We start from the raw sequence: 23,292 nt of genomic DNA on the forward strand, positions 1-23,292 counted from the left end.
GGTTTGAATACACAGAACATCCTCTGGACGCTGTATGACGTGCCCACCCCCAAGCCCCTATATGTATGTGTTATGTGAGAGTGTGAGTAATGGGGATGTCTAGGTTGCAGAATAAAATTGAGGCACAGGCGGCCAGAAGGGGACAGAGGGGGAGTGCCTCCCCTGCACCCTGGTGACATACCTGCACCCCAAGCCCTGCATGTGTGGGTGGGTGTGGTAGAGCGGGAATAGGGAGGCAGCTGAGGATGGGGAGGGAAGAAAGGGAGGGGCAAGCGGCCCCTCCCTGGGGCCAGCTCCCCCGCTGACCCCAGTAGGCACCCGCACACTCTGGAACCCACCAGGGCAAGGGGGCCCAAGCCCATCCAGACCGGGGCCTGCAGCAGCAGCACCGCCCAGCCCCACAGAGTCCGGGGCAGCCCACCTGACTCCACCCCAGAGAAAACTGCACCCACCCCATCATCCAATCCTCTCCCAAACTACACAAGACAATAGACACCCAGGTGGAGTTCATTCTCCACCTCTCCTATATCTCTCCCCCCCACCTGCAGAGTGAGCTCCTGTAGTGAGGAGACCACCTGCAAAGATATAACAACTTGTACCATACATCTATAAAGCCTTTTCAATTATAGTCCCAGAAAAGTTGAATCAGAACCATCTTTGTGGCCAAATCAAAAGGCACAATATAAGTACAGACCCAGTACCAAATAATAATAATGGATTGGATTTATATAGCGCTTTTCAAGGCACCCAAAGCGCTTTACAATGCCACTATTCATTCACTCTCGCATTCATACACTGGTGGAGGCAAGCTACGGTTGTAGCCACAGCTGCCCTGGGGCAGACTGACAGAAGCGAGGCTGCCATTTCGCGCCATCGGCCCCTCTGGCCAGCACCAGTAGGCAAGTAGGGTAAAGTGTCTTGCCTAAGGACACAACGACCAGGACAGAGAGCCCAGGGATCGAACCGGCGACCTTCCGGTTACAGATACACTTCCCAACCCCCTGAGCCACGGTCGCCTCGATACTGTACAAATGTTAATTTCTAAAAATCCTAAATTCATCTATAAATCCCAAAAAATGTGGTCAACCTGGACACATGCGCAGAACCCAGATGTAAAAGTTCAAGTTGTTTATGGAATAATTATGGAATAATTAGCACGATCCATTATGAATAAAGATCCAGGATGAAGGCAGCTGTGTGATCTGTCCCGTGCTAACCTGCCATGTCATGACTTTCTCTTGCTACTGTCATGATCCTGGGTCCTTTTGACCCAGCGTTTTGTGTTTTCTCTTCGCGATTTTGGCTCTGTTCTCCTCTAATCGGTGTTTACCCTGTTCCCCCCCCCGTGTGTTCCTGTTTTATTGTGAAGGTCTGCGTCTTATGTGAGTGTTTTTAGTTTGCCTCCCTGGTCTCGTCATGTTAATCACTCCCAGCTGTGTCTCCCACCTGTGTGTAATCTCCCTGTGTTCTCTGAATGTATTTAAGTTGTATTTTCTGTCTTAGTAATCGCTGGTTCGTCTGTGTTGTTTCCCCTCGGTCTCCCTGCGTCTCCCCGTATGTATTTCTCCGGACCTCCCTGCATCCTCATTCTGGTTTGTCTTATTAGTTTACCCAGTTTAGGTTTCCGGTTTCATGTTTTGTTGCCACCGCTGTTTGTACTTACACCCCTGTAAATAAACACTCACCTGCACCAGAGCTGCTGCCTTTTGGGTCCTTTTCTACATTCCACACGGCTTGCCCCGGCAATCCGTGACAGTACGAACCAGCCACCATGGACCCAGCGGCAGTAAATCCGTCCGAGGAGCTCCAGGATGACATTACGTACAATGTGGAGATTCTCCTCGGGCTATGGCTAGAGAACCCTCCAGAGGAGCTCCGTCGTGCCGTGGAAAGTCGGCTACAACGGCTCTTTTCTGGCCTGCCATGGCTTCTGCAGTCGCTCCCTCCGACCATGCAGGCTTTTTTCCGGCTCACACCGCACCTTCTCTCAGCCACTCCTGCCTCGCTGCCCGACTCGCCGGATGTGATCTTGCCCGGCCCGTCGGAGCCGTCTGCGGGGAGGAAACGCCGATCGCGCCGCAAGCGCGCCACCCCACAGCCGGACGTTCGGGCTTCTAAATCGCCGGCTGTGGTGAGTGAGGACTCTTTTTCATTTTCGGACTGTATGACTGTTCATTCAGGGGCGATGTTCTGTGCAGCATATGATATTGTGAACAGCATATCACCTGCTCAGTTAGCTCCCCCGCAGCCACTCCCAGCTCAGTTAGCTCCCCCGCAGCCACTCCCAGCTCAGTTAGCTCCCCCGCAGCCACTCCCAGCTCAGTTAGCTCCCCCGCAGCCACTCCCAGCTCAGTTAGCTCCCCCGCAGCCACCCTCAGTTCAGTTTCCAAAGCCTCCAGTGTCGCTTTCAGCTCAGTCTCCAGTGTCCAGCTACGTGTCTGTGAAGGTTCTCAGTCATACAGGTCATCATAGCTTAAGGAGCTTGGAAAGAAAAGCGTCTGGACTTCTTTAAGTTGCTTGAAGACGTTTCACCTCTCATCCGAGAAGCTTCTTCAGTTCTAAGGTCAAATGGTGGAGAGTCCCAGATATTTCTTGCTACGTTTTTCCTCTAAGATGTGTGTGTGTGTGTGTGTGTGTGTGTGTGTGTGTGTGTGTGTGTGTGTGTGTGTGTGTGTGTGCGCACGTGCATATGGGTTCTGGTGTTCTTGTTTTTGTGCCGTGTTGGGGCTTTATGGAGGGTCCCCGTCTTTTGGCTGTGATGACCTTGACAAGAGCCACTACTGAAGGCAGTGGCTGAGCTTGAGTCTACGCTAGATTGTTGAATGACAACCATTGAAACCCTGAATCATGCATGAAGCGATTCTATCCTACGACTCTAAAGAAACCTTACCTTTGTTCTCTTTGTTCAGGAAACCTGTGGTTTGGGATAGAGTACTGAGTGTCTTGTAAACATGATTTTGTTTACAAATAATATGTATCACTTATAAATAAAGTCAATGTTATTTTTAAGGAAGTCCTGTAACTGAGTCCTGTTTTGCTTACAACAGACCCGACATAATTTCCATTTCATGGTTCAAACTCTGCTGAATCTCAGCTTCTGTTTCACTTTTTGAAGCAAAACTTTTCCTCAGCAGTGGATACATTGGGCACAGCCTACAAGGTAACTCCAAAATAGTTACTTCTTTCCAGTACTCACAAAGATGACAAGCCGAGCAACTTAACACATGTGGGGTAACGATGTAGTGTCTGGTGAGGAAAAACCTCCATCCTAACTCAGCCAGCAGAAATCTAACAACTGCAGCCTTCAACAAACATTTCTGGTGGAGACCAAGGTAAAACTCTGGAACACACAAGGCTCAAGACACAGCCACAAACCAACCCAAGTATCACGGTGGGCTGGCGTGTCTATTACACATTTTGCCTGATATCAGGTCGCACAAACACAGAGACAAAGAAGGGAAGAGAGTCAAAGGGAGAGTCAAAACTGGACAGAGAAGAGGAAAAGGGCGAGACAGACCAGTAGGACCAGGACACCCTGACCAGGGATGGGATCTGATAAGAATTTAGCAAATCTGATTTCATTGATATCACCTATCAGTTTGATTCCTTGTCACTTCTTTTATTTATTGTCATTATTTTCTCATTGGCCCCACCTTGAGTGTCACTGCCATCTATTTCATTTGTGTAAATTAATTGCATTTTTGCATTAGCAGCAAAATGCAGTTGTTTCTGTCCTGGATGCAGTTTCAACTTGTCTTTTTATTTAACGTATAAATAAAATGTTCATATCCACACTGTACGTTGTAGACTGCGCCACTATTTTCCTCCTCCGGCACAAGGAATGAAAAGCTGATTGTAGTGTAAGTAGAACTGATAAGGGGGATTGATAGGCAGCAGACTAACAATATCAAAGAACTGAACTAGTCATTTCCCAACCCTAGTTTAGAGATAGTTTTATTGATTCAGCTCTTTTAGTCAGAATATTTTTGTCAGACAACCAGACTTTCTGACCTGGAGAGTAGTTGGGGCCTGAGATTTGATGGCAATCGGCTTGGTGCTTGTTTTGTTCCTGCATCCTTAGAAATGCTGTTTTGGTGTCTCTCCAAAGGCAACAGCAGCAATGGAGATGATGCTGGATGGAGGGAGCACAACACTTGCTGTCCTGGGAATGCAAACAGAAAACATCTGGAGTTGTGTACCTACTCTAGCTAAGCCAGCTGGGTACTCCACATAGGCTGGTTTGATTGGACCACACAGAGCCTGGTTGGCTGTCTTGGTCTGGCCGTTGGTCTGTGCATGGAACTTAGCAAAGAGACTAACCTTGTTGACCGAGGCCCAATGGGAAACTTGAAAATTTGCTTTGGGCACAGACAGGGCAGGTGGAGACATATTAAACCTGGAACCAAAGACAGACACCAAAACAACCTCTGGAGAAATAAGACTGTCCATTACTGCCTTAGTTGGCAGTTGAACCTTACAGTGTGAGCCCAGAGGATTACCTGGGGCCTTATTGCTGTAGGAACATAGAGTCAAGTAGGTGGTCCACCTCCAGGATTGGGTTTGGTCTGCTGCTGTCTTGACCAAGTATCCGATCTGTCAGGAGACCTTTAGGACAACACAGGTGGGCAACAGAACGGGCTCAGGTTATCAGATTTATAGATTACCAGTCTTCCTTCAAAGAACAGCTCGCTTGAAGTTAAACCCATTCTCACTCCATATGTCTGTGTTTGGGTTTTCTCTCTAACCCATGAGTCCTATAGCTACCTACAGCCTTCTGACAGCTTTTCTTTATCTTTTTTTAACACCATCGTCTATCTCTATTTTCAGTCACCTTCTTCATTTCGCTACACTTCCCTGCTGACTTTAAGCTCCTCTGAAGTTTGGAGAAACCGCTAACAGCAAATAGCCATCTGGCAATCGATGAATACTGAAGCTTTTTCAGTATTCCCTACATTTTCTCACAGCCACATTGGTTCCCCCTCAGCCTTAATGGGCAAAATGCCGGGTGCATATCTGTAAAGTCTAGTGTGACAGGTGTCCTATGTGAGGCAGGGCAAAGTCCCTTTAGTCTTGTGGTTAATGAAGAAGTCATGCAAAGAGTTGCCTCACCCATTTCTCACTCTTCCTCACCCTCTATTTTCCCTCCATTTCCATTTGTTCCCACATTGTGGTTAACAAGTGAATGCAAAGTGTTGTCTCTGTGCTTGGACTGTACCCATTAGTGCCCTTATATTCTGTATCGTAAATGCCACCAAGTGACTAAGCCTTCTGATTTATTCATTGGCTCGTTTGGGATTTGTGTCTCCTTGTGTGGTTGGTTTTAAGATTGGCTGCCTCTGCTGCTTGCACCACTGACCTGCTTATGTTTTAACAGATCTTCTGGGTTACTTAACATGTGCACATACACAAACACACATGCTACAAAGGCATAAAGTAATGACATCTTGAGGGGTGTGAATGGCTAATTAGTTAATTGGAAGTCTCCTTCTCAAGCTGTCTGAAATGATCTATGTCATGAAAGACAGTCATTGATTTTTGGGCTTGTCTGTAGTTACTTCTGTATTGTGTATTTACTGTCTGTGCCTGTTCACAATCCAGTGTTTACCATCTTAAAGCCAGATGTATCGTCAAATAGCTCTTCTATTGATATATCACTTCAGTTCTTACAGTTACTCTTTAGACATTACACCGAGTCAAGGCCCATATACATGAACTTTTAAAGATTAACCTAGTGAGGTTTCATGGTGTGAAGTAACACTTTTTATGTGAAAACATGCAAATGTTATATAATGTATTTCTTATTGTTGCTTCTTTTGGTTAAGGTACGATACGAAGTAACAATCAGATTACTCAGAACTTACAGGGCTAACCCCAAAGCAACATTAGTCATCCTTATATTGAAAGAAAACATGTACAATCCAAAACATGTGATACAGGGTGAGTTATTAGCAACAAGCAGTAGCAGCAAATGCCTTGTATCAACCCAGCAAGCTAGCATATTAATGACTGAGCTGGGCCTCTATCAGAACAGCTTTGTTGCTGCTTGTTACAGATTCTCCAGTCTTAGAACTGAAAAATAATTTCTCTTCATGAAGTGATGAACGCTATTCTTAAACCCCTCCATAGGGGAAGCAGCATGTGCTCTTTTCTATGGATTGGGCTACTCAATTTCAATTTACTGGTGTTCAAGTAAAGAATGGCACGAGGACCACAGCGCAGAACAACATACATTCACACAACCAACAGAAATGCATGATGACACATGAAGATTATGGGGGTTTTTTTGTTTTTTTTTTAAAAGAGGACAGTACAGGCAGAGCACAGCGGCCAGCCCAACACAAATTTGGGACTGTTTGCTTAAACTAATTGTCAGGACAGCTGATGCTGTTTCTTTAACAGTATGAAGTCTCCCATATATGTTCAGTTGGGCTGAGATCTGTGAGGTGTATAAATCACATCATTTGAGCTTGTACCCCATCACCAATACCGAAACTGGTTTTCCTGTTTTTGTTACCTGTTTGTAGGACATGAGTTTACATAAAGCTCTATGTATTAAAGTGGTGATGTGCAGAGGTTCCCCATTTATATTACAGGTTCACATCTTCCAATTGTTGTTGTGAGAAAAGATTCTTGTAGGTCTTTGGCCGTAGTAATGTCCTGGTTCCACTGCACAGCTGTGAAGTCCTGACATCACAGCCTTTACAGTGATATCTGAATTCTGAAGTATTCTTTATTCAGTATTCATATCAGTGTTGCTATGTCATAGCAAAGTGTGGTTGAGGTCACAGAGATTTCAGTCACGCAGGCACATATATATTACAGTACACATTTTTACATTTAGATAAGGGTATGCAGATTGTTCAATCACAGCTTTTATTCATTTACAAAATATCCACAACGTTGGGAAGTAAATGCTGTTAAAATCAAGGCTCTAGTTTTCTTTTTGCAGCTTTCACTCAAGCTGTTTTCCTCACAGATCTCCATTTCTCTTCTCATTCTCCTTTTCCTGCTCTCAGAACCTGAATTCAGTCCTCCATACCACACCAGTGCTGCTGCTGCTCCATCCATCCTCCTTGCATTTTGTGCACATTTTGTCATGAAATCACCATAAAATCTTTACACAGAAGAGACACACTTGTTTTGGATAGATTTGCACCAATATTGTGTAAGTGTAGCTGATGTATGGAAACAGTCACCTTTACTAAAACAATCAAGAGTCTACTAGTTCCATAATGAAATGTCTTGAGATCAGAGTATTATATTTAATCAAGAAACAGGGTAACTATGTGCGAATGCTGTTTGTTGATTACAGTTCAGCGTTTAACACAATAGTGCCCTGCAGACTGTTCACAAAGCTCAGGGTCTGTGTGCATGGGTGTTGGACTTCCTCACTGGCAGAACTCAGGTGGTGAGGGTGGGCAGGTGCTTCTCCAACAGCATCACCATCAACACAGGAGCACCTCAGGGATGTGTCCTCTCGCCACTGCTCTACTCCCTCTACACTTCAGACTGTGTGGCCACCCACGGCTCCAACACCATTGTGAAGTTTGCTGACGACACAGTGGTGTTGGGTGCCATCTCCAACAATGATGAGGCGGCCTACATGGATGAAGTGAAGAATCTGGCATCGTGGTGCCAGGACAACCACCTCCAGCTGAACGTCAGCAAGACCAAGGAGCTGGTGGTGGACTTCAGAAGGGGTCAGCACAGAGACTACAAGCCCATTATCATCAATGGAGCTCCAGTGGAGAGGGTGCAGTCCTTCAAGTATCTTGGTGTTCACATCTCCTCAGACCTGACATGGGCTGCCCACATTCAGGTCCAGACCAAAAAGGCTAGGCAGCGCCTGTATCACCTACGACAACTGAGGAAGTTCAGGGTCTCTCCAAAGATCCTCAGGATTTTCTATACAGGCGCTGTGGAGAGCATCCTCACACAGAACATGACATCATGGTTTGGGAACAGCTGTGTGAAGGACCAAAAAGCTCTCCAGAGAGTGATCCGTACAGCAGAACGCTGCTGCAGGATTGCTCTCCCCCCGCTTCAGGACACCTACACCAGGAGATGCCAGACTAGAGCAGATACTGAAGGACCCGTCCCATCCTGGCAACAAACTGTTCCAACTTCTGCATTCTGGTAGAAGGTTCCGCATCTTCTGGGCAAGGACAGAGAGACTCAAGAGGAGCTTCTATCCCCAAGCCATCCGTGCCCTCTCTCTTTATATATATATATATATATATATATATATATATAAATAATGTTCTTCCTCTTGACATGTCGAGGAGCGTGTCAGGCTACATTTCACTGTGTGTTATACTTGTATAACTATGCATGTGACAAATAAAGAACCTTGAACCTTAATCTGTAAACTATATTCAGTGGAGCTCAATATTGTCTGTACAGATTCCAGTGTTGTCCATTTAATAGTGCTTGTAGAATTTTAGTGCGTACAGGAGTAGCACTGTCATGTCCTGAGCCATTACACGCATACACTACGTCAGCTGCAGTTCCTGATAACCCAATAAGCTTTGTTTTTTGTAAAGGCAGCAGTAGCTGAGGTTCTCTGACCATGTGATGCTTTCTGTATATTACCTCACATACTGTCAATTCATCTAATGGGAAGTATTAAAAACAGCTGCATCTGCGACTCTGTTTCAAAAGTTTTAAATGTCATTCTGCCAGACGTTTATCAGTCCACTACCCATTTTACACAGTAATCGGTCAGATGACCACAGGTGAAAAAGAAGCCAGAATTTGCCCTGCTTGTGTTGCTTTTCATGTGCCCACATAGCAAAATTGGTATGGCCCGGATCTGGCCCACACAATGTGCTTACACATGGCCCACATACCGCAAAAAATGACGGCCCCTTGGAGGCATATGTGAAATGAGAACTTGTAAAGGTACTCATCTGTCCTGGTTGCCTCTTGCAGGATGTGGAGCAAAAGAGTGAAAGCGGCTCAATCACCTGTTTAAGAGCTCTTGGAGCAGACCAGTGTGCCAGGTTAGGGAGTATGGTTAAAGAGGGTTTTAATTTAGATAGAAATGGGTGAACCTTATGTTATTGGTTTGTTTATAGCATGTGCTGGAAATATGTATATGTTTGTGATGTGCTTTAATGTTATTGTATGTTTGTTTGTGTGGAGGGTTATGTTTCATGTTGATTAGTTAACCCCCATACTTGGGCTATTCCGGATGCTCACCTGAAAAGGTAGAGTATAAAAGGAAGCCATTTTGTTTAGTTGTAGTTAGTGTTATCATGCTCCTTCTTTAATAAAGTGCCAATCCATGGATGTCTTTTACTCCAGTCTCGCGTCATATTATTGGACAGAACCTATGACCGCCGGCCAAAACTGACAAGTGGTGGCCCACACATCGGCCATTACAAGGCCAGTTGCAGACACACTGCTGGCCCACAACAGTTTCAACTCTGGCCCCAGATGTTAGCCTAATGTGTACCTTAATCAAGCCTTGTAATGACGACATGTGCTGGAACCTAATAGTGCAAAAGCAACATGACGAAACTCTGTTCAGACTGATTCTTATATAGCACTTTGCTACTCTCCCGGTTTACTCAAAGTGCTCTATACAACAGACCATATTCACCCAATTCCTCTAAACTGAGTGCTTCCTAACTACAGCCACACACATTCTCACTCTTGCAGACTGGAAGAACTAGGGATCGAACCACTAACCTTCTGATCAGTAGGTGACCTGCTCTTCCTCCTGAGCTACAGCCACCCACTAGAAACGACAACTAAACCGTCACTAGGTATTGCTGCCAAAGGAATCTCTCAAGAAACTACATGCTCAATTTGTTGGCTTTGTTTGATTATGCAGCTGTGTAAAAGATCAGCCCTGATCTGAACATCATTTACTGCATCCTTTAAAATCATTGAATCCTTTTCATATATTTATTAGCTCTTACAGTCTGATGCTGATCTCAGTAACAAACGGGCTGCTTCCTTCCCTGTAGGAAGGTTTGCAGATGTGGCTAAAAGAGGGTGATGCACTGTCATCAGTCAGTCAGCAAAGGAGACTGTTTTCTAAGTTTGATATGTAGGATTCTCTCATACTGAAATATTTATTTAGCATAGAAATCGTTTTTACTTGACAGTGTTTTGTGCTGAAATTAGGATTATTTCATATTAAATAGTGATGTGCATTGGCTGAATAGCACTAAGTGGGAAGGAGACTTGCGTTTTAAAACTTTTGTATTGTTATGTTTGGATTACCTGTGTCTGAAGAATACTGCAAAGAGAGAGAATAAAGGCATGCTCACATTTACAAATACATCACCATTTCCTTGTAAAAGCTGTATTTATGTTATGTTATATTTAAGTTCATATTATTCCTAATTATTCAATAATTCCTCATATTTGTTCCATGAACACTACATTGAATAAAATATATTGTGTCAAGCTTCAGATATGAGAGTATAGATCGTTCCCTGGGTGCCTGATGGAAGCATTGGTCTGTGCTGGGGCAGGAATAACACACACACTCGATATGTACTGTGCCCAGCTGAATTGTTGGCTTAAAAAGGCATGGAACAAAAACGGATGGTAGAAACTGCCTTATGTGAGCACGCCTTCATTCTTTCATTTAGCACTTTCTGTTGTCAGAAGGGAGTTTCCCGATATTCTGGACATACAGTGGGGCAAAAAAGTATTTAGTCAGCCAACGATTGTGCAAGTTCCCCCACCTAAAATGATGACAGAGGTCAGTAATTTGCACCAGAGGTACACTTCAACTGTGAGAGACAGAATGTGAAAAAAAATCCATGAATCCACATGGTAGGATTTGTAAAGAATTTATTGGTAAATCAGGGTGGAAAATAAGTATTTGGTCAATAACAAAAATACAACTCAATACTTTGTAACATAACCTTTGTTGGCAATAACAGAGGTCAAACGTTTACTATAGGTCTTTACCAGGTTTGCACACACAGTAGCTGGTATTTTGGCCCATTCCTCCATGCAGATCTTCTCGAGAGCAGTGATGTTTTGGGGCTGTCGCCGAGCAACACGGACTTTCAACTCCCGCCACAGATTTTCTATGGGGTTGAGGTCTGGAGACTGGCTAGGCCACTCCAGGACTTTCAAATGCTTCTTACGGAGCCACTCCTTTGTTGCCCGGGCGGTGTGTTTTGGATCATTGTCATGTTGGAAGACCCAGCCTCGTTTCATCTTCAAAGTTCTCACTGATGGAAGGAGGTTTTGGCTCAAAATCTCACGATACATGGCCCCATTCATTCTGTCCTTAACACGGATCAGTCGTCCTGTCCCCTTGGCAGAAAAACAGCCCCATAGCATGATGTTTCCACCCCCATGCTTCACAGTAGGTATGGTGTTCTTGGGATGCAACTCAGTATTCTTCTTCCTCCAAACACGACGAGTTGAGTTTATACCAAAAAGTTCTACTTTGGTTTCATCTGACCACATGACATTCTCCCAATCCTCTGCTGTATCATCCATGTGCTCTCTGGCAAACTTCAGACGGGCCTGGACATGCACTGGCTTCAGCAGCGGAACACGTCTGGCACTGCGGGATTTGATTCCCTGCCGTTGTAGTGTGTTACTGATGGTGACCTTTGTTACTTTGGTCCCAGCTCTCTGCAGGTCATTCACCAGGTCCCCCCGTGTGGTTCTGGGATCTTTGCTCACCGTTCTCATGATCATTTTGACCCCACGGGATGAGATCTTGCGTGGAGCCCCAGATCGAGGGAGATTATCAGTGGTGTTGTATGTCTTCCATTTTCTGATGATTGCTCCCACAGTTGATTTTTTCACACCAAGCTGCTTGCCTATTGTAGATTCACTCTTCCCAGTCTGGTGCAGGTCTACAATACTTTTCCTGGTGTCCTTCGAAAGCTCTTTGGTCTTGGCCATGGCGGAGTTTGGAGTCTGACTGTTTGAGGCTGTGGACAGGTGTCTTTTATACAGATGATGAGTTCAAACAGGTGCCATTCATACAGGTAACGAGTGGGGGACAGAAAAGCTTCTTACAGAAGACGTTACAGGTCTGTGAGAGCCAGAGATTTTCCTTGTTTGAGGTGACCAAATACTTATTTTCCACCCTGATTTACGAATAAATTCTTTACAAATCCTACCATGTGGATTCATGGATTTTTTTTTCACATTCTGTCTCTCACAGTTGAAGTGTACCTCTGGTGCAAATTACTGACCTCTGTCATCATTTTAGGTGGGGGAACTTGCACAATCGGTGGCTGACTAAATACTTTTTTGCCCCACTGTATCTGCAGTACCTTCAGTCTCGACATCCACACAGCAGGAGAGATATGCTTAAATTTTCAATGGTCACAGATGGACGTGTGTGTGTGTGTGTGTGTGTGTGTGTGTGTGTGTGTGTGAGAGAGAGAGAGAGAGAGAGAGAGAGAGAGAGAGAGAGTAGAAGGGGGAGAGTTAAAAGTTTCTGCTCTAATGCACCTTGTTATCCATTCATACTGCACTAAACACAGCCTGAGGCGATTCTATCTCTCCCTCTCTATCACTCTCTCTGTCTTGCTCCCTTTTATGTCCATTTCTATGTTAAAAGAATGAAGATTTAAATAACTCTGACTGTGTGCAAGACTGAATAGGTATGTCTCCCCTCCCCCCAAACCCAACCCCAACATCACCATCACCACATTTCTTGTCACAAAATCAATTTTTAGTTTAGCAAGAATAAACCTGTCTCCTTTCATCGCAGAGGCTGGCTAAATAATTGAGTACATATATGCACACACATACACCTAAAAAACAATTACACACTTTTGCACTTGTAAAGTACTTTTTGTGAAAAGGAACATTGCTGAGCATTTTATCATTTTTCTTTCTTACATCAATGTGTGTCTGTGATTTTGATACATTTTAGAGAATTATTAAAGATATCCCTCCGAGACATTAAATCTACTCTGTGTTTTTGTTACAACATACCATAAAAATCAAATACAATAACATATTCATTATTGGACTCCACTCCTATTTACATGGCTCTCAAATAGACTCTCAAATACATAGATGCATAATCCAACCACTCCAAGGGTGTTCTCGAACTGACCCACATAGCAAAATTGGTATGGCCCGGATGTGGCCCACACATGGGCCAGCACAAGGCCAGTTGCCGACACACTCCTGGCCTTGTGCTGGCCCATGTGTGGGCCACCTCTGGCAAACCTGGTCTGGGCCACCAAAGGGCTGTCATTCTTTGCGATATCTGTGCCATGTGTAAGTTGTGTGCAGCCACGGGCCAGTTGCAGACTGCTGACCCACAACAGTTTCAGCTCTGGCTCCAGATGTCAGCATAATGTGTACCTTACTCAAGCCATGTAATAACAGAATATGCCAGAACATAATAGTGCAAAATTAACATGACAAAATTCTGTTCAGACAATGAATTACCTGAATCTTACTGTATACTCCCCTGGGTTACTCAAAGTGCTCTATACAACATGCCACATTCAGACACTTCCTCTAAACTGAGTGATTCCTACTGCGTTCATACACTTTCACACTCTTGGCACGCAGACTTGAGGAGCCAAGGATCGAACCACTAACCTTCCGAGCAGTAGGTGACCTGCTCTTCCACCTGAGCTACAGCCACCCAGTGGCAAACCTGAGTAAACCGTCACTAGGTTTTGGATAAAGTGTACACTCACAAACCTGCTTTTGAAACGTTGGCTACCATAGCAGTATAGTATTGCAACATGGCATTTGGATCTTCTAACTAAAATAGGAAAATAGGAACATAAACAGTGTCATCATTGCCAGACCTGGCCCACATCTGGTTGACATACACTCTGCCATGACACCAGTCAGTCTGAAGTGCCTGCTTGATGCCAGATCCAGGCCAGACCTGTTTTCTATGAGCCTGGGCCACGTAAACCAAACCACAATCGGGCCAGATATGACATGCCATCACATAAACAGTGCCATCTATGCCAGGCCAAGCCCAAATCTGGATGACATACCACTCACCATGCCAGAAGTCAGCCAGCAGTGGATACACAGGGCAAAACGAATTCACACCAGCAAGACTGAGGTACAAAGGAAAAAACAGGACTTTGGAGTCACAGCAAACTAAGACGAGGCAAATGAAACCATCCGTTCAGTCAGCACGGATTCTTTGAGGTCCTCTAGCGAATGAGGCAATATAGTGGATGAGCCTAGAGCATTGCTTAAGACCTAGAGCAAATACAACGACGTTAGTATTATATACTGATCTCAAACTTGACAGTCTGATAGTTTCTGGCTTCAGAACTTTTTAGGTAGCTCTGAGGTATTTCAGTGACTCCTACAGCAGGAAAGGTGGAGACCAAACAACACAGGGTATGTGTGGAGTCCTATTAATTAATGCTTAAATATGATCTTAAACCAAATCTACCTTTATTAATGGTGTATGTACCACAGGCCTTCAAGCTGGCTGTAGTTAAACCTTTACTCAAAAAGCATCTCTAGACCCAGCAGTCTTAGCTAATTATAGGCCAATCTCCAACCTTCCTTTCATATCAAACATCCTTGAAAGAGTAGTTGTCAAACAGCTAACAGATCATCTGCAGAGGAATGGTTTATTTGAAGAGTTTCAGTCAGGTTTCAGAGCTCATCACAGCACAGAAACAGCTTTAGAAACAGAAACAGAAACAGAAACAACATACAGAAGTACTGTGCTGGGGATGCCTGTACTCCTAAGCTTTCCAGTCCAGTGAAACAGTGAAATATGCCACCTGCAGAAGTTCTCTGTTCCCACCACAGTGGCGGGGTCTTTTAGAGTTGGGCAGGAACTGGGGAATAAGGAACTGGTAAGATTTCTGTGGAGTAATCCAGCAGAACTGGAGGGCCAACAGTTATGCTGTGCACAAGAAGCGAATGGGAAGATTCTATCTTCCGAGGAAGCTCAGATCCTTCATCATATGCAGCAAGATGTTGGAGATCTAATGCCAGTGTCCATCTATTGACTGCCCGCCTGTCCACCCGTCCACCTGCCCGCTCAAACCAACACAGTGTATACAAGAAGCAGGCTCTATTTCCTTAAAGAGGATGAGATCTCCCAGTGAGTGTGTGCAGTAAAATAATGAAGGTTTTCTATGAGCCAGCCGTGAAAACTGGAGGAGCAACATCCCTTAGGAAAGCTGGCTCTGCGGTGGAAGCATGTCATTATTACCTGTTACTGTGGATAAACTCGACCACAGCATGTACAGAAGAGGCAGCGGAGTACCTTCACACTGTTTAAGCTTCGCTGCAAACAAGAAACCTTGATACATCATCTACAACAGAGCTGTCTAGAGCATTGTTTGCCACACATTATTATTATTATTGTTGTTGTTGTTAATGATAATAACAATAATAATGGTGTCATCATCATTTTAACTGCTGTAACAAAAGAATTCCTGAAATATGACAAATAATATTAATAATAAATCTAATATTTTGCAGCACATTGTACTTCCTTAATGATTCATAGGTAGTCACAGGGAGTTGATTTTTTGTGGCTGACAGCCTTTTACTTCTCCCACAATTTGCAATGACAAACTGTGAAAGCACCCATCTGTGTCATAAAGTAATCTGAGTGATTAGCACCACGTTAAACATGCTGTACTCATCACAGTAATCAGGATAAATTCTCAAATCCAAAGGGGCAATGATTCAGTTAAGGACTGTCTACGTTTATGAGCGATCAAATGGGAAGAGGGCAGAATGAGACAGTTTACTGTGTAATTCTATAATGTGCAGTTAGTGCACATCGTGGTGCAGGTCTGCGTTTTATCCAGACTCTTTGGGTCTATTTGTGTCATTTAGTGCTGCTGCGAACTGATATGTCAGAAAATCAATTAATTACTTTGAAGTGGCAGTTAACTGCATCCGCACAATACACCCCATGAATTATAGATGAAGTGTGTGTGCAAATAATCTGTGTGTGTGTGTGTGTGTGTGTGTGTGTGTGTGTGTGTGTGTGTGTGTGTGCAATACCAATGGTTTCTCTGTTAACTAGAGACAATTGCTAGCTCTTCTGTCCCTAATAACTTGATGAGAGTGCTTTGACACAAATCCACTGAGTTGTGAAGAGTCTGAAGCAACTGAAATGAATAATAGGACAATAATACAAAGATGTCAAGTAACATGAAAGAAACAAAAGTTAATGAAAATCCAATAAAGCATTTAACGTGATGTCTAAAACATTTCACTGCTGTACATTCCTTTGTGTGATCTCTCTGTATCATTTTCTGGAGAAATTCAGTGATGCTCGTAAAGATTGGATTTTATCGCAGTCTGAACTCGAAATTCTGCTTTTGAGAAAATATGATGAGACATGTTAGAAAAAACAAAGGATTCACCCTCAATACAGCCACTGGTTTCTCAATCCATTGATCCCCTGCTGAAGGTGTGTGTGTGTGTGTGTGTGTGTGTGTGTGTGTGTGTGTGTGTGTGTGTGTGTGTGTGTGTGTGTGTGTGTGTGTGTTGAACAAGCACTGTCATTAGCCTCAGGCTGGCCTCAGTTCAGGCCACGACAGGGACTGACAGCCACTGGCATGGGTGGGGGCGGGGACCATGAGGTCATTTTATCTGAGTGCTTTTTCACCGGACTCTGATTATACACAACTTAGTTACATAAACTGCACACAATATCAAATAGCATGTATTTATTATTACAAGCTGTTGTAATTAAACACTTACAGTTCAAGTAGTACAGAACTTTTGGTCATTTAAATGAAATCACAAAACAAATTATTGCATTTGGTTCCTCATTCAGCCAAAATGGTGAAAAACAACAGAAAAAGAAAGACAGTTTCTCAGCTTTCAACATGTTCTGCCTGTTAAATTGTTGAATTTAACACGTGGAGTATCATTGCAGTTCCCCTTTATGTTATGTTTTTTTAAAGCAGTCCTACAAACTCTAACGTATTCAATAAACCCATCCAACATTTTCTTCAACTTATTATTTTTGATCAACTTCAGCTAGTTTGCATATTACATTCCTGCTACTTAATTCAAAAGGATCACAGAAATGAACCGTTTTCTAAACTCAAACATGTGACTCTGTTATGTCAACTTATTCTATGGGATATTGATTTAAAACATTTACTACATTTACTCAAACCATTATTTGGTCAGATAATATCTATGCGCCATTCTTCCTGTCAGTATTCATTACCAGTGTATGAATGTGAGGGTGAATGAACAGTGGAATTGTAAAGCGCTTTGAGGGGTCCCGAAAAGCGCTATATAAATCCAATCCATTATTATTATTATTATTATTATTATTATTATTATTATTATTATTATTATTATTATCCACTAAATACATCAACGCGATGATAAGCAGTGATGTATTTGCATCCAAGGAAAACCATCATAGGGATCAAGGTAACTGTCTGTGTTGGTTTTCACTTCTGCATTATGTCGAAGCATCAAAGCAAGCAGATCTGAAGCAGGCCTCGACCACGACCACAGCGGCTCACCAAAATCACAGAGAGTTTTTGGTCCAGCAGTCACATACACGCTATAAGTTTGCCAGAGCCACTAAGGGGAGACAGATAGACGTCACCAGCTAAAAATCCTCTGTGGGAGGCTAAGTGAGCACCGATGTTGGTGTGAGGTCTGGCAGCATGCACCATCTCTGCCACGTATAATACTCTTTTACATCTATGTTGAAATGTAAATCTGCACATACCATGTAAGCATGTTGGTGGACTAGAATTTATATAGGAGTTTTCTAGTGTCACTAAACACACAGAGTACCAGCAACATTTACCTTTGGGCCATGTATAAAAATGTCCATTCTCCTAAATATTCATGTAATACTTTTGTTAATCCCCTTGAGGTGCATTAAACTCATTTGCCCATTGGCCATTAAACTCAAACTCACATCAAAATCACATTTATGTGTCTATAACAGGGGTCGGCAACCCTAGGCACGCATGCCACAGCTGGCATGCGACGGGTTAACTGATGGCACGACCATAGCTGGACTGGCTGGTGGGCCGATGATTATTTTTTGTAACGGTATAAACAATGAGAGGTGGTGGATTGGCCAGATGCTGGCCAGTGTGTAAAAATAACTCAGTTGTTTGGTGGTGGCTATGGCGGAGCTTCCACAGATTCAGTAACATTAGCAAGTGGTGGAGGCCAGCAGGTGGATGAGGGAAAGGGGAGGCAGGAGGAGGAGAGACACCCGAGGCGGCCGCCGGTCCGAGTATCAGGTGAAGTGAACTTCAGGTAAGAAGTTATGACCTGCAGTCTCTCTGGGTCAGATATGAACCAAGTTTAGGTGGAGTTTATTTTAGCTGTGCTGACTTTTTACAGTCAGTTACAATACCTCATACTGCTACTAGCTAGCATGACGGAGTTTCTATACAGCTGGGTGGTGCTATGATGTTACTGATAGTGAACTTTATTTTATTCATAAGGTTAGTTAGTAGAGTTGCCAACTGTCCCGTAAAAAACTGAATCATCTCGCATTCAGAGAAAATATTACGAGTTTCGTGTTGAGCTGAAAAGGAACAGTTTGTCCCGGACTTCAGCTACAATGGAAAAAGACACAAAGCTGGATTTATTCTGTCTTTATGCTGCAGCTGCCTCTTCTTCTCTCCCCTCCCTCTCCTGTTGCTACTTCAATCATGAAACTGATCAGTGATCAGCTGATTGTCTTTTCTCTCTTGTTTGTTTATCGCTCACTTTGCGCCAGAAAGAGGAAACCAGCGGATGTCGCGCTAAACAACAGCAGCACGTTTAAGCTCGATCAGCTGTTGTTAGAATTTATTTAATATTAATTTCTAGTATCAGCTGATGTTTGCTGGAGCCACAGCTGTAAAGCTGCTGGTCATGATGTGGGTTTGGATATGTGGTGAGAGGGAAACATGAAGATGAAACCAGGAGATGTCCTTACTGGATCATCAGAGCTGTGATGGAGAAACAGGTTTACCTTTTAGGTGACATGGATGAGTTGAAGTTATGAACTGTTTCTGAGAGACACAAAGAAATACTTTCTTTTTCTCATTTAAAATGTCTCGCTTTAATAAATAATTATCTGAATCTTACAACCAAAGTTTTCATCTGATGTAAAATGTATAGAAATCATACATATACCAACAAGACTGTACATCACTGTCACAACAGCATTTTCATTCAAAGGCTTTATGGCTTTAATACCTGGGGGGCCGGTCTCTAGTCAAAATGCTGATTTTTGTCCCAGTCCAGCCCTGGGCACGACACACAGTGAGTTAATCTGAGAAGGTGCATTAAAAAATAAATGGCCGCGCCAGCGATGCACATAGCAAACTAGCTCACATAGACACATTAGTTGTGCTGCTTCTTAATGACAGTATCTTAGCTAACAACCCCAACTACCAGATTCAACTTGTAATTGGCTAAAAATAACTTAGCTACCGGTGAGAGGGACATTGCTAGCTGGCAGTTTTTTCAAGCGATGTTAAAATTTCCACATTCTGACACTTCAAAAGTTTCAGCAGCTGTCTGCTCAGCGCAGCAACAGCACCACGGAGATACACGGATACATCCGTAGACTCGAGACAGAATTCACAATGTGTTTTGGGGACTGTCAGGTGTTTGGACCAATGTTTTCTTTTCTGATCAAACCAGAAATCTTTAATGAGCAGCTGGATTTGTCTCACATTAACTGGCTGAGTTAATGCCAGTTAATGCAACACGCAGCTGGAATCCACAGCTGTGCGTGTTCATGGAGCTGCATGTTCACCTGCTGGACATCACTACCTGACAAGTTTAACTGTCTTCAGAACATTGCAGAGGCCTTACTGACAGTATTTGGCTCTACATGTCTGTGTGAGCAGATTTTCTCTCACATGAGTCCTCAGGTAGCCTCTGAATGCTGGACACTGGGAGACCTGTGTCTCTGAGTGGGAGACCAGAGATCACATTAACATGTGTCTCTGTATTAACAAACATGCCATATTGGCCCAGTTTATTTTTCTTATCATTGTTGTGAGGAGACCATAGAGAGCATTTGTATTTTCAGTTGTACAGTTCATTTGCTGTTATGGATAAAAAGTCTTTTTTTTTGTTTCCAAATAGCTGATAACTATTCACTGATAGCTGCCAACATCTGCGAACACATATAATTCTATAAAGTGGTTCTATATAGTGTGTAACTGTTCATATAGAGCGTTATTAAATTTATTGCTAATGCAGTCATATGGCACACTGACCTCTGAGGAAATTTTAGATGCACTCGTCATCAGAAAGGTTGCCTACCCCTGGTCTATAACAACTGGGACATGTACCAGCACATCAGGGATGCCAAACCTGCCCAGGATGAGTTTGTTGGGTTTCAGGTTCCTGAGCTAGCCTGAGCTCATCTTTTTAAACAACCCACAGAGCTGTCACTGGTCACTATGGTGACAGTGTCCAGCAGCAGCCTGTATCACTTTGAATATTTTTATGTCTTTCAGTGTAAAATCCCACTTTTGGGTAACGGCACAAACACTAAGAAACGACAGAGAACATGTCATTATTACAAAGCTGTAGCTTCTGTTTTGCCCACATTTATTGATGATGATTTCACATAACTAAGCAGTGTACTGTACTCTCATCAGTTATTTGGGCTCTTATAATATTTAAGAAAGAGCACAGAGAGGTGGTACGGGTACAGGAAGGACGACGGAGCAAACAGTGAAGTTAGCTGAAAAACAAACGTTATTGTTTATAAAGTAATTGTTCGTGTATTTCAAGGATCTGTGCTTTCTAGTAGCACACTTAAAAAATGCCAGTGCACATTCTAAACAGGAAATATTGATATGAATGGTAACATTTCACAGGATGGCTGCTACACTGATGTGACGGACTACAAGTCTACTCTCCACTCATGAAATTGGGGTACACAGTGCTCTGTGCTGAGACTGCATAAAAAGGAGGGCTGTATTTTATTACAAAACAGCTCTATTACCAATTTGCTTTGTGTGCAGGTCTTTGAAATGAATAATGCTGCTTTTGGTGGACTGGGATGGTCCATATGTCAAATATCAGTGATGTAATATTTAGTTAGCATGGTTTCAAATTGAACACAATAGCTATCTGCAAGTTCAACACCTAAATAAAGCTCATCATACTGATTGTTTGACCTCAGTGTTCAAGCAGATCTTAGCAGAACCAAATAGAAAGAGCAAAGAGCAGATCGAGAGATGGAGAAAAAAAGAGAAAATTATTTGAGCGCTTAAATAAAATTAGCAGCTTTAAAGAGCCTGAGGGCAAAATGGAGTTGTGTCCCTCGTGGCTATGCTTTGAAGAAGGGGAGAATGAATTAAGCTTGACTTGCTCCTCTCCCTCCTCCTCCTCTTCTTTGCTCTCACTTTTAACTCCCTCACTTTTCTTCTGGTTTGCACTAATATGTAGGGTGACATGGAGGGAGAGGGAGGGGGTTGAGGAGATGAACGAGGGGTATAAAAGCAAATGATGAAGGTAAGGGCAGGCTGGAGCACTTCATTGCTGAACAGCTTTTTGGACTCTCTTACACATGTTGTTCTTAAGTTTCACAAATACTTGATTTGTTCCCTTCCTATTTAAGTTCTCTTTTTCCTCCCTCTTATCCTTCTCCGTACAGTTTTTCCCTCATACGTTCTGAGTATCTGAAATTGGGCCCCAGTTGTTGGTGCTTCTACACACAGGACCGGAGCATGAACCCCGGGGCTTTCTCCAGCTCTGGGCCTCTGTCTTGGGCTATGTATCTGATGAGGAAAGGCCGGACAGGCAGCGGACTCTTTGGTAAAGCTGATTCTTCTTCATGTTTGACGTCACCTCGATCACTATCATATCTGCTCTGTTCGTGATTATGTTGTTTTTGTTCTTAACTATTTGTTCTGTTGGGGCTCCTTATTGGGAGGTTTTGCATGACCTAAATCCTCACAGTACAAACAGTTAAACTGAACTGTGCTGCCCATCATCAGATGGCTCTTACCTGTTCCATTTTCTTGTCTAATTCTGTTTCTTGGATTTCTACAAGCATTTGTAGATGGAGTTTCAAGGCTTTTTGAAATTCTGCTGGGTGCTTCAGTTGGTTCTGGCTAAAGGCTACCAAAGTTTGCATTGTCTCAGATCTGCAGCCGTGCCTGTTTATTGATATAAATCATCTAACTTTAAAAGAGAAATAAACAAAAAAACCATCAAACGTGTGAGAAGCACAGCTGACTCTGACTGCAGATATCGATCAGTGTCAATCACTATCCTGGACAGGACATATCTCTTTAGTAAACTTGTCCTCCTGCTATTTTAAAGAAGCAGCTTCTGGTTTTCACAATGAAATTTTTATGTCTAATAAATAATTAGAAAAGGAAAACAGTTGCATGCACACTACTGATCCACACTGTATTTCTATGAAAGATATCAAGCAATGTTAGTATCAATAACGTTGATAGGACACTGTGGCTGAGTATTGATTATAGATCAGAGGGCAGTAAGCAGCTCACATTACAAGATAGTCAGCGGTAAATGCTGGCTTCGTGAAATCCAACTCCACTGCCACTGTCATCACTCTTTCTTTCTTTCTTTCTTTCTTTCTTTCTTTCTTTCTTTCTTTCTTTCTTTCTTTCTTTCTTCATCTGTTGTTTTATTTGACTTCTCAGATGTCTACAGAGGACTTTCATTGAAATAGTGTTTAGCAGGCTGCTCTTTGTTTTTTCTTTTATTGTGATGAGCACCAGAACTCTATTTCTGTCTTCAGAGATATACTGTTTCAAACAATCCTTCAGTATTTGGAATATTTAGCAGTTTACTCATAAGAAAAGGAAATGTCACGTTTAAAAAATCTATATTTTAAAACAACTTGTACTTGTACTTGAAGGAAAATAATGGTAAAAAGCTGTGAAGTCAGCCTTTAATAGGTTTAACGTTTTGATTTCTGTTAACTCCTGATGACCTGCACAGTGTGGACAAACAGGCATGATGTGAAAAATGGATATTTCCAAGAGCAAAACACACCGTGTCCATCTGGGGCTGGGGCATTTACATTTTTTATTATCCCCCGTTGGCTACAAAGACAGACGGGTGTCTGCATGGACAGCATGTGTTTCTCAGGCAACACAAAGCTGTATTTAATATAGTTTTATAGTGAAAGGAATCATCGCTACTGTGTGTACAGCATAGGTTTACTCCTGTTTCTGGAAAAACTCCAAGCTGCTGATTCCTGGTTTTTTTTTTGTTTTTTTTTTTAAATTTTATTTATTTTTTGCCTGTCCCGTTTGGCTCTTTTGCCATCAGAATTGTTGTCTAAAGGCAAAGAAAGATGCCCAACGGATTTACTTTACCAAACTGACCATCCCAGCCTTG

This window comes from Rhamphochromis longiceps, linkage group LG23 (genome assembly GCF_057381845.1).
Source record: "Rhamphochromis longiceps isolate RC_006_pf linkage group LG23, R_longiceps_female_GT1.1, whole genome shotgun sequence".
Taxonomy (NCBI): domain Eukaryota; kingdom Metazoa; phylum Chordata; class Actinopteri; order Cichliformes; family Cichlidae; genus Rhamphochromis; species Rhamphochromis longiceps.